This window comes from Eretmochelys imbricata, chromosome 5, assembly GCF_965152235.1.
Source record: "Eretmochelys imbricata isolate rEreImb1 chromosome 5, rEreImb1.hap1, whole genome shotgun sequence".
In the NCBI taxonomy this organism is placed as follows: Eukaryota; Metazoa; Chordata; order Testudines; family Cheloniidae; genus Eretmochelys; species Eretmochelys imbricata.
The window spans coordinates 70,254,999-70,268,974 of NC_135576.1; the positions used below are offsets into that span (position 1 = coordinate 70,254,999).

The following is a 13,976-nucleotide window of genomic DNA, read 5'->3' on the forward strand; positions in this document are numbered from 1 at the left end:
TGCATACACAAATTCTATACTTTGTGGCTGCAAATTATTCTACCTAGACAAACGAAGATGCAAGCTTAGAGGCTGTTTTTGAAATTGTGGCCATAGAGATCTGTTCATATGCACAGAACACAAATACCTATTGCATTACAGTTGTAATAATGTGAGGGTTCACTTATAATAGAAACTGATAAAGATAATATAACAGTGTCACTTGTTAATCCTACTAAACTATTAAATCCATGGATCTGTACTGAATCAATGGAAGACAGAAAATTCAAGTATGAAACTCTGACATAAAAATGTTTTCAGCCCTATCTCTGTTGTATCTGAAGTTTTCAGGTCATTTGGGGCCTGATTGAGCAAAAATGTGTGACTTCAATAAAATTCAAGCCTTTGGAAGCACACTTTTTACCAAATCATGCCCAATACCACCCACTAGCCAGCAATATACAGGTAGTCCCCATGATGGAGAACCACATGTAACCTATCCATAGATGTAACACTGATTTTTTTGTATGGCTTTATCAGATTAAGTCCAACAATTAACAATATTCTAATACAGTTTTTTTGTCTCAATGTACTTTATTTTGTTCATTTTAAAGAGGTGTATATAGCATATAGCCACAAATAACTTAGGCCAAATTCAGGCAAGACACCTTAACACAATCAGGAAGAGCAGGCAGCTAATGAGTTATTGTGCTCAGAAGCAGAAGTGATACATTCTGTAGCCCAGAGCAAGCTACCATGGCTGGTAGTAGTTTACAGCTCAGAGTTGGGAGTGAGTCTGTGGAGAAGGACAAGCCAGAAAATGATTCATAAGTGGTGAGTCGAGGTGGGAATTAAGACAGCAGCTAAAAACAGAAACCTGAAAATCTTGTGAAGATTGAGCACAGTGACATTTTGGAGGAAAACAAGGAGAAATACAGCCCTCTTCTGGCCCATCTCCGTTGTGGTTAAGTTATATACTGATAGAGAATGGGCTATGCCCTGTTCATATTTGGCAGAAACATACATGTAGAAATCCTTATTCACAGCCAGAACTGTAAACACAGATCTTTCTCTCTTTGGAGAGGAGGCAGTATAGTGTAAGTTCCACTGCTTGAGTTGCTGCTGAAACTTTCCCGTAAGTGCAGGTAAATAGGTAGCATTTGGTTTTTAGGTTTTAGAGTAGCAGCCGTGTTAGTCTGTATTCGCAAAAAGAAAAGGAGGATTTGTGGCACCTTAGAGACTAACCAATTTATTTGAGCATAAGCTTTCGTAAAGTGAGCTGTAGCTCAAGAAAGCTTATGCTCAAATAAATTGGTTAGTCTCTAAGGTGCCACAAGTACTCCTTTTCTATTTGGTTTTTAGTTTGGTTGGCCAGTTACTGAATTTCCGTTTAAGGTGTACTTACCTCCAACTACCAGCTCCTCCTGTTTATAAGTACAAAGAAAGAAAGAAAGAAAGAAAGAAAGAAAGAAAGAAAGAAAGAAAGAAAGAAAGAAAGAAAGAAAGAAATCATGATTTTTAACTAAAGACTGCTGAGGTGAAGACTGCTAGCTAAATGTTGGTTTGGGTTTCTTTTTTTCTTTTTTCTTTCTTTTTTTTTTTTGCATTAAAACAAAAAACAACAAAAGGGTTTAATAGCAGAACTTAATCAATATAAAATATTCAATATACAAATCCTAAAGTACAGAAAATGTTTATAACATACACACAAAATTTAGAATGTTTTGCCATATAAAGAGCTGTGAGCCAAAAGAAAATTATAAATGAAAAAAAATTGTCATTTATCTACTCACTTATGCAGAAGAATTTAACTGAGACTGTTAAAATTAACTTAATTTAACTGAGACTGTTAAAAACTGAGACTGATAAACTCTTGATAAACTGCCTTATTTTTATGGCATTGAGCAGAAACTTCATACAGGATCTTCAGCTGGAATGCAAATTTCTCCCTTAAAGGTTATTCTTTTTCAATACAGAAAAGCCACTTTGGATTAAGCTTCAAACTATTATTTTAAAGCTAGAGCTGTTTTAAAAAGTAACTAAATACCAATTATTAACATAGAACTTTTGGTATGAACTGTCTTTTTGACAATGACTAAGATTTTTAAGTTTAGAGACACATTTTACAACTGCACAGCCTCCACTTTTCATTCTTTTTTTTTCCTCCAAGGATTTAACAGTCTTTACTTCATGAAATATTCTTAAAGAACTTGCCTGATACTGCATTACAATGTCAAGAAAATAAAGAATTTGTCAATTCAAGTCTGCTGAGGCCACTTATTAAGGCAAATTATGATGGTAAACAATGTCAAGGCAAATCATTACACTATCAAAATGCTGTCAGTGTGAGATGTACTAACATCAAAATTTTAATAAAGACAGAAAATGAATCAAAAATGGCTAGTAAAATAAATAACCCTTATGAATCATACAGGGCTTTTGCTCTTCAAGGTTCTTACACAAATTAACCAGTCATGAAGAATTTAAACAAACTAAAAAAAACCCCAAAACCCGTGACCCAAAAATTTTGTGTTAAGTTTAGCACAGTACCCCAGCTTTTCTCAATTTTGTTTAGAGGCTACAGCATGAACTACATGAGGCTAAAGCCAGCTTGCTACTGCAGTGGTGAGCAACTGTGGGAAAGAGGCTGTAAAGAGAACCTTTTGTCCTTGCACATATTGTCAGGCAAGCCACACATTTAAGAGAGTCCTGGGAGGAAGAGCAAGCCTCTGCATCATGTCCCCAGGAGGAATGGATCTATGGCTTGGAGAAGTGTGTTTAGCCATCCCAGTCAGTGTTAGTTAGCAGGTAGCAGGCATCTACGTATAATCTACCTCAAAAATGCATCAAAGTGTGCCAGCTTGTCTTCTGGAATCCTGTTTTACCCTAACAAGATTGCTAGGGCAAAGAATGTACAGGCATCCTTCTAATTATGTTTCTTCTAGTTATGGTGCCAGCTGGGACAAGATTTGATCCCAGGTCCTTTATCAGAATATAAAAATGATAGTTTACAAAAGGCCGAATCCAACACCCACTGCAGTCAATAGAAAGTTTCTAAAAATTATGGGTGTTAATTTTCTAACAAAGAGGTATTGCACCCATGCGAGATATCTCTATATTGGACCTCATTAAGAAGAATAAAAATGAATTGATCACTCTACTGGAACTTGGTGGTTGTGTAAGGTCATTACCAGATTATATTCAGGATGGGCAAAAAGAGGGCAGTCCCAACCACTAACATATATACTTGGTACTGCAAAATGGCTAATTTCTACAGCTGAGGAATTATCAGCAAAATAGATTGGAAGAAAAAAATTAGACAGAAGAGTGTAAATGAAAATTGAGAGCCGCTGAAGAATTTATTAGATGGCCAAAATGGTTTAATTCCATAATTGAGAAAGAAGAAAACTTTGGGTAAAAGGGCATCCTGGTTAAAAGAGAGAGTGAAGGCCGCAAGTGGAAATTATATATAATAAAGAACAAATGGAAAAAAGGGGAAGTAGACAGCAATCAATACAAGGTAAAAGTTATAAAATGTAGAAATAAGTAAGGGAAGCTAAAGACATCAGAGAAAAATCCATGGGTGACAGATCTAAGGAAAAGGAGGTTTTTTTATATATATCAGGAACAAACGAAATCCTAAAATGGTATAAGCCCTTTACTAGATGGAAATGGTAAAATTCTTATTAATGATGCAGAAAAGACAGATGTGTTCAATAAATATTTATATTCAGTATTTGGATAAAATCAGGGTAATGTACTCAAAGCACATGATGATAATAAATATTTTCCAATCCATTAGTAACTAAGGGAGATGTTAAACAGCATTTATAAATCAGCAGTTTGGACAACTTGCACCAAAGAATCCTAAAAGAGTTGGCTGAGGAGATTTCTGTCAATGTTAATTTTTAATAAATGTTGAAGTACTGGGGAAATTCTAGAAGACATGAAGAGTTCTAATGTCATGCCAATATTCAAAACGGACAAGCAGGATTACCTTGCTAATTATAAACTGGTTAGGCTGACATCAATCCCAGACTAAACTATGGAAAAGCTGATACAGGATTCAATCAATAAAGAATTAAAGGGCTGGAATTTAATTAATGTCAGCCAACATGGTTTTATAAAAAAGAGGTCTTGTCAAAAACCCCTGATTCCATATTTCTGGATGAGATAACAAGTTTGGCTGATAAAGGTACCTGCATAGATGTATTTCAGAGTAGCAGCCGTGTTAGTCTGTATCCGCAAAAAGAAAAGGAGTACTTGTGGCACCTTAGAGACTAACAAATTTATTTGAGCATAAGCTTTCGTGAGGTGAGCTGTAGCTCACAAAAGCTTATGCTGAAATAAATTTGTTAGTCTCTAAGGTGCCACAAGTACTCATTTGCATAGATGTAATATACTTAGACTTTTGTAAGGTGTTTGATTTAGTACTGCATGACATTCATATTAAAAAATTAGCATTATGCAATATCAATAAAGCATGTTCAGTGGACAAAAAACTGGCTAACTGACATCTCAAAATTCCACTGTCAACGGGAAATCATCTTGAATTGAGCAGGTTTTTAGTGAGGTTCCACTGGGATCAGTACTAGGCGCAGCGTTCCTCAGCATTTTTATCAGTGAACTGGAAGTAAAACCACTGGTGGTAAAATTTGTGGATGAGATAAAGATTGGCAGATTGGTGAATAATTATGAGGACATACAGTCATACAGAGCAATACTGAATTGCTTGGTGAGCTGGGCCCATTCAAATAAAATGCTTATATAAAATGGATATTCTTTAGTCAAACACAAGGTCTATGCAGAGGTAACTGGGTGAAATTCTATGGCCTGTGTTATTCAGGAAGTCAAACTAAGCCCTGGTCTACACTAGGAGTTGAGGTCAAATTTAGCAGCATTTAATCGATTTAACCCTTAACCCGTCCACACGATGAAGCCCTTTTTTTCGACTTAATGGGCTCTTAAAATCGATTTCCGTACTCCACCTCCGACAAGGGGATTAGTGCTTAAATCCGCCTTGCCTGGTCGAATTTGGGGTGCTGTGGACGCAATTCGACAGTATTGGCCTCCGGGAGCTATCCTAGAGTGCTCCATTGTGACCACTCTGGACAACACTCTCAACTCAGATGCACTGGCCAGGTAGACAGGAAAAGGCCCGCAAACTTTTGAATTTCAATGTCCTGTTTGGCCACCGTGGCAAGCTGCAGGTGACCATGCAAAGCTCATCAGCAGAGGTGACCATGATGGAGTCCCAGAATCGCAAAAGAGCTCCAGCATGGACCGAATGGGAGGTACGGGATCTGATCGCTGTGTGGGGAGAGGAATCCGTGCTATCAGAACTCCGTTCCAGTTTTCGAAACACCAAAACATTTGTCAAAATCTCCCAGGGCATGAAGGACAGAGGCCATAACAGGGACCCGAAGCAGTGCCACGTGAAACTTAAGGAGCTGAGGCAAGCCTACCAGAAAACCAGAGAAGCGAACGGCCGCTCCGGGTCAGAGCCCCAAACATGCCACTTCTATGATGAGCTGCATGCCATTTTAGGGGGTTCAGTCACCACTACCCCAGCCATGTTGTTTGACTCCTTCAATGGAGATGGAGCCAACACGAAAGCAGGGTTTGGGGATGAGAAGAAGATGATGATGAGGTTGTAGATAGCTCACAGCAAGCAAGCAGAGAAACCGGTTTTCCCAACAGCCAGGAACTGTTTCTCACCCTGGACCTGGAGCCAGTACCCCCCGAACCCACCCAAGGCTGCCTCCTGGACCCAGCATGCGGAGAAGGGACCTCTGGTGAGTGTACCTTTTAAAATACTATACATGGTTTAAAAGCAAGCATGTTTAATGATTAATTTGCCCTGGCATTCATGGCTCTTCTGGATATACTCCCAAAGCCTTTGCAAAAGGTTTCTGGGGAGGGCAGCCTTATTCCGTCCTCCATGGTAGGACACTTTACCACACCAGGCCAGTAGCACATACTCAGGAATCACTGTAGAACAAAGCATGTTTGCTGGCGTTCAAACAACATCCGTTCTTTATCTCTCTGTGTTATCCTCAGGAGAGTGAGATCATTCATGGTCACCTGGTTGAAATAGGGTGCTTTTCTTAAGGGGACACTCAGAGATGCCCGTTCCTGCTGGGCTGTTTGCCTGTGGCTGAAAAGAAATGTTCCCTGCTGTTAGCCACGGGGAGGAGGGAGAGGCTAGCCACACGCTGGGGGGAGGCAAAATGCAACCTTGTAACGAAAGCACATGTGCTATGTATGTAATGTTAACAGCAAGGTTTACCCTGAAAGAGTGTACCCATTGTTCTATAAAATGTGTCTTTTTAAATACCACTGTCCCTTTTTTTTCTCCACCAGCTGCATGTGTTTCAATGATCACAGGATCTTCTCCTTCCCAGAGGCTAGCGAAGATTAGAAGGCAAAAAAAAACCACACTCATGATGAAATGTTCTCTGAGCTCATGCTGTCCTCCCACACTGACAGAGCACAGACGAATGCGTGGAGGCAGACAGTGTCAGAGTGCAGGAAAGCACAAAATGACCGGGAGGAGAAGTGGTGGGCTGAAGAGGGGGCTGAAGCTCAAAGGTGGCGGCAGCGTGATGAGAGGAGGCAGGATTCAATGCTGAGGCTGCTGGAGGATCAAACCAATATGCTCCAGCATATGGTTGAGCTGCAGGAAAGGCAGCTGGAGCACAGACCGCCGCTACAGCCCCTGTGTAATCAACCACCCTCCACCCCAAGTTCCATAGCCTCCTCACCCAGACGCCCAAGAATGCGGTGGGGGGGCCTCCGGCCACCCAGCCACTCCACCACAGAGGATTGCCCAAGCAACAGAAGGCTGGCATTCAATAAGTTTTAAAATTGTAAACTTTTAAAGTGCTGTGTGGCCTTGTCCTTCCCTCCTCCAACACCCCTGCTGGTGCTTCTCTCCTCCACCACCCCTCCTGGGCTACCTTGGTAGTTATCCCCCTATTTGTGTGATGAATGAATAAAGAATGCATGAATGTGAAGCAACAATGACTTTATTGCCTCTGCAAGTGCTGATTGAAGGGAGGTGGGAAGGGTGGTAAGCTTACAGAGAAGTAGAGTGAACCAAGGGGTGGGGGGTTTCATCAAGGAGAAACAAACAGAACTTTCACACCGTAGCCTGGCCAGTCATGAAACTGGTTTTCAAACCTTCTCTGATGTGCACCGTGCCCTCCTATGCTCTTCTAACCGCCCTGGTGTCTGGCTGTGTGAAACCAGCAGCCAGGCGATTTGCCTCAACCGCCCACCCTGCCATAAACGTCTCCCACTTACTCTCACAGATATTGTGGAGCACACAGCAAGCAGTAATAACAGTGGGAATATTGGTTTCGCTGAGGTCTAACTGAGTCAGTAAACTGCGCCAGTGTGCTTTTAAACGTACAAATGCACATTCTACTACCATTCTGCACTTGCTCAGCCTGTAGTTAAACAGCTCCTGACTGATCCAATGTCTAGGCTGCCTGTGTACAGCTTCATGAGCCATGGCATTAAGGGGTAGGCTGGGTCCCCAAGCATAACTATAGGCATTTCAACATCCCCAATGGTTATTTTCTGGTCTGGGAATAAAGTCCCTTCCTGCAGCTTTTGAAACAGACCAGAGTTCCTGAAGATGCGAGCCTCATGTACCTTTCCCGGCCATCCCACGTTGACGTTGGTGAAAAGTCCCTTGTGATCCACCAGTGCTTGCAGCACTATTGAAAAGTACCCCTTGTAGTTTATGTACTCGCCAGCTTGGTGCTCCAGTGCCAAGATAGGGATATGGGTTCCGTCTATCGCCCCACCACAGTTAGGGAATCCCACTGCAGCAAAGCCATCCACTATGACCTGCACATTTCCCAGGGTCACTACCCTTGATATCTGCAGATCTTTGATTGCTTTGGCTACTTGCCTCACAGCAGCCCCCACAGTAGATGTGCCCACTCCAAATTGATTCCCGACTGACCGGTAGCTGTCTGGCGTTGCAAGCTTCCACAGGGCTATTGCCACTCGCTTCTCAACTGTGAGGGCTGCTCTCATCTTTGTATTCTTGTGCTTCAGGGCAGGGGAAAGCAAGTCACAAAGTTCCATGAAAGTGCCCTCATGCATGCGAAAGTTTCGCAGCCACAGGGAATCGTCCCAGACCTGCAACACTATGCAGTCCCACCAGTCTGTGCTTGTTTCCCGGGCCCAGAATCAGCGTTCCATGGCATGAACCGGCCCCGTTAGCACCATGATGCCCACATTGGCAAGGCCCATGCTTTGAGAGAAGTCTGTGTCCATGTCCTCATCACTCACGTCACCGCACTGACGTCGCCTACTCACCTGGTATCGCTTTGCCAGGTTCTGGTGCTGCATATACTTCTGGATTATGCGCGTGGTGGTTAATGTGCTCCTAATTGCCAAAGTGAGCTGAGCGGGCTCCATGCTTGCCATGGTATGGCGTCCGCACAGAAAAAAGGCGCGGAACGATTGTCTGCCGTTGCTCTGACGGAGGGAGGGGCGACTGACGACTTGGCTTACAGGTTGGCTTACAGGGAATTAAAATCAACAAAGGGGGTGGCTTTACATCAAGGAGTATTTCAGGCAGGACTTCACGGAGGGAGAGGGGAGCAAATGAGTACAAAACAAATCTGGTCTATTTCTTGTTTTGATCCACTCCATTTATCTTTTACATCTTTGGCTGGCAGCAGACAGTGCAGAAGGACTGCAAGCCATCCACATCTCTTGGCTGCTCGGCAGAAGATGGTACAATAGGACTGCTAGCCATCCTCATCTCCTGCTTGCCTGGCAAAAGATGGTACAATAGGACTGCTAGTCATCCATATTGCCTACCTGCTCACCAAAGATGATAGGCTGCCTGCAGGACTAAAGAGAGTGACCTGGTCGAGTCACTCCTAATGTAATCCCTGCACCCATGTCTGCCCAGGCGCTCCTGGCCGACGTGGCCAGGAGCACCTCGGACATGACGATGACGGCTACCAGTCATATTGTACCGTCTGCTGCCACAAGGCAATGGGTTGCTGCTGCTGTGTAGCAATGCAGTACTGCATCTGCCAGCACCCAAGAGACATACGGTGACAGTGAGCTGAGCGGGCTCCATGCTTGCCGTGGTATGGCATCTGCACAGGTAACTCAGGAAAAAAGGCGCAAAACGATTGTCTGCCATTGCTTTCACAGAGGGAGGGAGGGAAGGAGGGCCTGATGACATGTACCCAGAACCACCCGCAACAATGTTTTTTGCCCCATCAGGCATTGGGATCTCAACCCAGAATTCCAATGGGCAGCGGAGACTGTGGGAACTGTGGGATACCTACCCACAGTGCAACACTCCGGAAGTCGATGCTAGTCTCGGTATTGTGGAAGCACTCTGCCGAGTTAATGCACTTAGAGCATTTTGTGTGGGGACACACACAATCGACTATTTAAAAACTATTTCTAAAAAACTGACTTCTATAAATTCGACCTAATTTCGTAGTGTAGACATACCCTAAATGATTTAATGGTCCCTTCTGGCCTTAAAATCTGTGAATCTATTACTACAATGGGCATTGGATCAGGTCCAGAATGCACCCACTGTGAAGTAAATAAATAATTTAGACCTAATTCTCATTACTCTAAGGCAACTTTATGCTGTGTAAAGAAGCCTTAAAATGGGTGTAAATATAATTAAGTTCAACAATGTTAAGAGTAATTTTAGGAAGAGAAACTGGTGAAAGAAAAAAAAGACAAAATATATACGAGAAGATAAAGAACATAATGAAGGGAAAAAGAAAGAGAGGGAAGGAGATATGCGGGTAGAGGAAGAGAAAAAGAAGAGAGGAAATGGGCACTGAAGACAACTGAGGAAACAAACACTATGATCTATTGTAGGCAAGATACAGTAGAGTGAAACCAGTTATGGAAAGAAGGTATTTTTTAAAAAAAAAGGCGAGAGATGTAGTAATGTCCTAATGGTACTCAATGAATGCATTATTGAATGAATTTTATCAATATTGATTCAATAATATATTCTACAAATATTTTATTTGCTGTTTACAGCCTGATTTATAGCTGGTCAAATAGTCTTTGATTAAAACATTAAATGAAAACCAGCGAAATTCACCAAATACGTTCAGTGAATATTTGTTTCACTGTTCAATGAATCCTTGTGGTAATTTACACATTAAAAACATACTAAATATAATGTTGATTGATAATATATTATAATTAAATACAGTATACAATATACGACACACAACAGTTTTGTTCATTTAAATTGCAGGATGCAGGGGTCACAGAAGCATAGATTTTTATTCAGCCAGGCTAGGAGACCTTGGGCCTGATCCAATACTCCTAGAAATCAATGGAAAAATTCTCATTGACTTCACTGGGTATTGGATTGAGCCTTTAGTCCCTAGACTAGTAAGTGTAGAGTATATTTTTGAAATTCTGGTCGCAGCCATGATATATCATACTTGCTGCAGACATTCTGCTCCAATGATAGTATTTCTAGTAACAAGGAAGAATGTTTCTCCCTACAAGCCAACTACCTTATCTAACATGGAGTGTTGTGAGGCTACTTCCATTAATACATGTTAAGCATTTTGAGATCCTTGGCTAGAAGGTGCTACAGAATTGCTAAGTATTTTTAAAGGATCCCTCAGCTGCAGAAGCTGTGATAATAATCTATCTGCAGTATTTTGAGGTATAGACAGATTAGGAAAGGTTTTACTAAAAATCCAGAACTATCACTTTCCCTCCCATCTGTTAATTTTGTTGTTATCCTATTTTTAAAAATCAGCTTTGGTTTGCAAAATGTATTCTTTCTTACCCCGTGCTGCTTACTGCTCATAATTCCTTTTATTCTCTGATGTTTTGTGATTTTTTTTCTTTTAATATATTTTCCATCGAGGATAGTCTTGGACCTAGTGGCATTTACTGATCTGTGATCTCAGTAATAGATTTCTAAATCAGCATCCAGAAAGACTGGAGACTCACTACATGGAAAGAAATGTTACAGAGGGAAGTTATCTAGCAACATGTAATGTATAAGTTTTGTAGTTCAAATATGTTCTCGTTGCTATTTTAACTTGAACCTCTCTCACCAGGTTAGATGAAAAAGAATTTATACTGCCAGAATCTTTTTCTGCTCTCTCTTGTGAGCTGTGTTTATGGTGTTCAGTCACATATATATCAATAATTAAGCACTCATTATAGCCAAGGGAATAAGCTCTTAGAAAGGTTTCTGTTCAATAGCAGTAATTCAATTTCTATTATGTGTGTACAGAAGTGGGGTTTGCATCTTGGGTTATAAAAGCATAATGGCATAGCGGGAGGTACTGAAAGAAAGGAAAAATTTAAACCTATGGGATGAAATTAGAAACCCTTTTTGAATCATGACATCATTCTTTAACAGGAACCTTAATGTATTTTTATGATATACTAGAAATATATACACATTGGACAGTTCCTGAACAAGATCTTTCTGCTGGAAAGCAAAATCTACTACAGGCTTCCTCAAGAAGATTCTGCCACTGGCAAGCTCCCTGTGATACCCTGCTTCTAGAAGCCCTCTGCTGAAGACCTTGGTATTCTGATGGGGCCATGGACCTTCCTCTGAAGATCCTGGGCAGCAGGCAAGTAGAGGCCCATCTCTTATATTCCAAGGAGAAAACCAGGCCCAGTAATATTATCCAGGATATATCGATAGTAAAATGGATAATTTAATGGTGTCTACCTTAAGTGTTTCTATACCACCTATCACTATAGCATCAAAGTACTGAACATGGTAAGCTGGAACTCATCCAATCAGAAATTATCAATAGCTGATTTCACAGTGCATTTACTTTGTTAACTCTCCGAGGTTCTAAGCAACTCTGCTTTTTATTTTATTTTGTTTTTTGGGAGTGTATTAGTATTAGATTGCAGTTTTGGTGGAAAAGTTTATCTAATAGTGAGGCATTGCAGCATACTCAAAAACTGATCAGGAACATAGGAATTGCCGTATTGTATCAGACCAATGGTTCATCTAGCTCAGTATTTTATCGCCAACAGTGGCCTATACCAGCTGCTTCAGAGGAAGGTGTAAGAAAACCTGTAACAGGCAATTATGAGCTAACCTGCCTTCAGAGAAAATTTTCTACTAACCCCCAATAGTTAAAGATTTTTTGGTGTTCTGAAACATGAGGATTTTTAAACCTTCCAAAATGGTTGTTTTTAGGTGTGTTTGTTTGTTTGTTTGTTTTTGTTGTTGTGTTGTTTCAAATATTTATTATTATGACTCCAGATATACTTGCTATTCCAAGAAACATCCAATTCTTTTTTTTAAATTGTGCTAAACCTTTGGACTCAATTGTATGATTTGACACCTTTCAGTTTCATTGAATATCCCCTTATATTTGTATGATGAAAGAGAATGACTAAAAGTTCCTGTGCTACTTTCTCCATATCATTCATTGCTATGTATATCTTTTTTGTGTCCCCATTCATTCATCTCCTTTTAAGGGGAATATTCCCAATATTTTCAGTCTCTCTTCAAATGGGACTATTTATATGAGCATTTCCATGCTCATAATAATTATTTTTGCCCATATCCCTAGAACCATAGAATCATAGAACTGGAAGGGACCTCGAGAGGTCATCTAGTCCAGTCCCCTGCACTCAAAGCGGGATTAAGTATTATCTAGACCATCCCTGACAGGTATTTGTCCAACCTGCTCTTAAAAATCCCCAATGATGGAGATTCTACAACCTCCCTAGGCAATTTATTCCAGTGCTTAACCACTCTGACAGTTAGGAAGTTTTTTCTAATGTCCAACCTAAACTGCCCTTGCTGCAATTTAAGCCCACTGTTCTTCTTAACCCCTGAGAATAGGACAAAAAGCAATTTTTCTCCCTCCTCCTTGTAACAAACGTTTATGTACTTGAAAACTGTTATCATGTCCCCTCTCAGTCTTCTCTTCTCCAGACTAAACAAACCCAGTTTTTTCAATCTTCCCTCATAGGTCATGTTCTCTAGACCTTTAATCATTTTTGTTGCTCTTCTCTGGACTTTCTCCAATTTGTCCACATATTTCCTGAAATGTGGCATCCAGAACTGGACACAATACTCCAGTTGAGGCCTAATCAGCGAGGAGTAGAGCGGAAGAATTACTTCTTGTGTCTTGCTTACAATGCTCCTGTTAATACATCCCAGAATGATGTTTGCTTTTTTTGCAACAGCGTTACACTGTTGACTCATATTTAGCTTGTGATCCACTATGACCCCCAGATCACTTTCCACAGTACTCCTTCCTAGGCAGTCATTTCTCATTTTGAACACTTGAGATGAGGTAACCAAAAATGAATATAATATTCCAGGTGAGGGCTTATCTTTGATTTATATAATGGCATTATAATATTTCCCATATTCTCCATTGGATTCCATATTAAGGTTTTGGCTCAATTTCATCTCTTCCAGTAGCTAGTTCCACAGTCAAGTACTCTCAGTCAAAAATATTTTATCTCTTCCTTTATTTTATACCACAAAACGTATTAAAATACAATGAATAAACTGAACTAAGTAAATACATGGAATGATTAGTGGTGCACTGGCATATTATTGAATACCTAATTCAAGACCAGCTTTTGCAGCAAACATGGTTGTTAACAAACTTGATATAACTCTATTCAGGAGCCAGAACTTTTCAAAACTGTAGTCTACCAACCATCTCACCCAGTTGCAGTTATAAAGAAATGAGAATGAGCACTACTATCTAAGGAAAAAGCAGATTACTCTGAATTTATGAAAAGTACTTCCAATTTTCTCATGGTCGTGATGTTGCATCACTATTTCCCCTATGTTAATTCCAAATTAATCTAAATACTTTTTTTCTTACAGAAAGATCCAGCAGCAAACCCACAATTTTAAATCGGGTTCTGTGACTCCCATCAACTAAAACTTCAATCACTATATCATTTATTTTACTGTTGTAAAAAGCATGACTGTGGTATAGTTTCCACCCCAA

The 13,976-nt window shown here is 40.5% G+C and overlaps 1 protein-coding gene across 1 annotated transcript in view; it reads right to left on the bottom strand.

The window, feature by feature from the left end:
* The window catches only part of TMEM232 (transmembrane protein 232), a 142,159-nt gene that overhangs the window by 120,624 nt on the left and 7,559 nt on the right, over positions 1-13,976 (bottom strand). The window lies entirely within an intron of this gene.